Source organism: Molossus molossus, unplaced genomic scaffold (genome assembly GCF_014108415.1).
Source record: "Molossus molossus isolate mMolMol1 unplaced genomic scaffold, mMolMol1.p scaffold_m16_p_4, whole genome shotgun sequence".
Taxonomy (NCBI): Eukaryota; Metazoa; Chordata; class Mammalia; order Chiroptera; family Molossidae; genus Molossus; species Molossus molossus.
This window is the reverse complement of record NW_023425377.1, coordinates 64,528,937-64,532,246: the sequence shown is the minus strand read 5'-3', so window position 1 is coordinate 64,532,246 and position 3,310 is coordinate 64,528,937.

The following is a 3,310-nucleotide window of genomic DNA, read 5'->3' as shown; positions in this document are numbered from 1 at the left end:
GAATGTCAACTGTAATTGAAAAAATGAAAAGAAAATAGAGAATTTAATATTTTTATTTTAAAAAAACTGGATAAAAGTGTAAATTAATATAGCATCTTCTAAGGGCTTTACTGCAGTATTGTTTGTAATATAGAAAATTGGAAATAACTCAGATGCCCATTAATAGGAGAATAATTAGATAAATTATAGTAAATTAATACAAAGGAATATTATGGAGTCTATAGATTGAAATAGATGATATATATATGCTGACATGGAGAGATGTCCTGAATATACTGATAGAGCATAAAGTTAAATATTGAAAGGATAATGCAAAATATTCTTTGTATTCTGTTTAGTGTGAGGGACTGTTTAGTTCCTGGAAATTAGAGCTCCAGCTTTTACAGCCCTGCCCCGAGGGAGCTGCATTTCTTACATTGTACATTGGCAACTGCTTGCCCCTGGCCCTAACATTCCTTGAGATCATTGCATGATCTCAGCCACAGTTCATGTAATTGTAGGCCCATTCTTCCAGGCTACGTTACTTAAGTTTATGAGGCTCTTCATGACGTCAGAGAGCTTCCACAATCGCAAATTGCCTGTTAATCTTTCTCCTTGACTCTTTTTGTTAAAATGTCTTGGAAGTTCCTAACACACACAAAATAAGTCGTGTTCTTCACTCAGCTACCAACTGTGATTGTATCCCAAACCATTCTCCAGCTTGGCGTTGGACACCTGCCTGCCTAGCGCTCAAACCAAGCGGTGTCCTCAGCTGCCCCTCCTCATACGAAACCCTGCAGTGGCGGCAGTGAGCAGGCGACATCCTGAGAAATCTCTTCCATGACTAATCAGTCACAGGGCTTTGTATCCTCAGCAGTATGGCCAATCTCTCTGGAAAACTTGGCAAATGTTTTCAGGACCCTGAGCAACCCAGGAATTGTTGGTCCTTCCCTGATCAGTCCAGCACAGTTTCTTTTTAAGAGAAAAGAAAAACCTCTGCCTGTGGAGTCCCTGAGGTGGAAGGCACACAAATGAGATGTGGGCTTGGCCAGTTTCCTTTGTGGGTGCCAGAGGGTCCCTAGACTAGAGAACACAGCCATTTGCTGGGAATAGTTGTAAATAGAACACACAAGACAGACCCCTTTCCTCTTAAAAATCTCATCTCCAACTCCAGAGCATTTTATAAATGTAATAGATTTGTGACTTGTTCAAGGTAACACAAGGAGTGCAGACAGGAGCCAGAGGCTAGGCTTTTAGACCTGGTCTAGTGCTGTTAGTGTTGACATCCAAGTTCACCCTGTAACTTGAAACACAGGCAGGTGCAGATTCCAGCCACTCTGTGAAAACCAGGGCTTTATATTGTAGCTAAAAGTCCAGTATTTTATGGGACATAATGGTGGTGTGAATGTAAACAAAAGGCCCTGATGGACTAGGGTCAAGAACTTCAGGGATCATACCAAAAAGTGGAGATGCTGGGGGAAGGAAAGGGTTTTGTGTAGACCATAGCCTCAAAATGTGTCAATTGTTTTCTAAGCAGTTGTAGTCTTCATTTCCACAAGAGGGCAGCAGCTCCTGAGCGTCCCGGCACAGGCTGAACACAGCTCCAGTAATAGAGGCTATTTTCAGTGTCAGCAGCAGCAGGGAGGTCAAGGGTTCAATGAATCAAATGGTGGCAGGGTTTTTTGTTTGTTTGTTTTGAGCCACACATGAGCTTGGGGGCTATAAGAGAACATGCTCTAATAAAAATAAACCAAAACAAGCCAAAATTGGTGCAAAGAGTCCCTGGAATCAAGCGATCTGGGTTAAAAGGATCAAAGAGATTATCTGGTCAAACTCTCCTGATAACGAAAGGCTCTTTTAAGATCTGAAACAGTGATACCCAGCCCCGGTGGATGTGGAACTGTCTCAGGAGGCACTCCAGGGATGGATCTCGCTGGTGGTCGGAATGTCCCTCCTAAGTCAAGGTAAACTTGCCTCTATAACTGCACAGTGCTGTCCTTGGCCTGTCCCGGGGCTCTTCCATCTGACAGCCCTCCACTGCTTGGCAGATAGTTGCCGCTTAGTTCCAAGATTGCGGTCTAAATATTTCTCATTCCCTCAATCCTTCCTCATTGATGAAGTTACCTCTTCAATAATTGAATAGGATAAGGACCCAGGTCCATCTTCCAGAACAGGAGCCTTTATGCTTTTGTTCTTAATCACGTTCTCTTCCAAGTGGGTAGCTGGGACTGAGGTCATGAACACCTTAAATATGGTCTTCGGACCAGCTTCCGTGGAGGCCAGCACTCTGACTCCAGCCTGGTTACTGGACACCTCGGCATGCCCTGAGCTGAGGCATTCTGTTCTCTGGTTCTGTCTTACTTTTCCCCAGCACCTGCTGCTCAGTACCACTCGTGTGTAACCTAGCACTAGGGCAGTTTCGCTGGTTTACTTAATAGATACTCACTGTTCTGATAAGACTCAGAAAGTACAGATAAGTACAAATAAATAAGAATTCCATAATCCTACCTCTCAGAGAAAACTATTTACATTTTGTTATATAGAATCCACCCATCTTGTTAAGCCAAAGCCCACAGCAATTATGACTTATTTCCACAGAACATCTATACAAGTGAATGGGAGTCACGTCGAAAGAGAGATGTGTAAGGTATACATTGTCAGTACATACGCTTAGAAAACCATGAACTGTGTGGTTCAATCTCACTGGTGTTGGAGATAAAACAACACAGCTCATGTAAGAAAAATATTTTCAAAGTAAAGTGTTTTTGTTTGGATTTCTTAAACTGCAGTGAAGGTGACCATGATCCCCTAACAACTTCTTAAAAGCCCCTTTCTTCTCATCAGTCCACTCCTCTCCTCTCCTTCAGCTGCTTGGTTCGGAGCCTCGGGGAGGGGAAGAGTCGGCTCTCTGTCGTGGTGTTTGTGTGCTGCCTCCCTTTCCCACCAGGAGACCTCAGTGCTGCAGTGGGAGGTTGAGTCCTGCGGGAGCTGAGACCAGGCTGAAGTGTGAGCCAACTAGAAGCCCGCTCACTCCCGCCCGCAGGGAGGGGCAGGGCAAAGGCTGAAACTTTGTGCTCATTGCTGGGCAGCCAGAGAGACCCTGAGTGCTTTGACAGCCTGTGAAAGTACCAGGCAGTTACCTGTGTGTTTGCCAAGGATTCTGAAAAATACAAAAGCAAAAGTGTGAAAGCTGTTTTAAGCCTGCAGGAATTTCATTGCAGGTTCAGTCTGCATGCCACAGTTTACAGGAGACTGCTTGACAGGTCATGACCTGAAGCCCTGAATGTGCCCTGGACCAGCGCAGGTCATGCAGGGGCATGACTGCCACTGT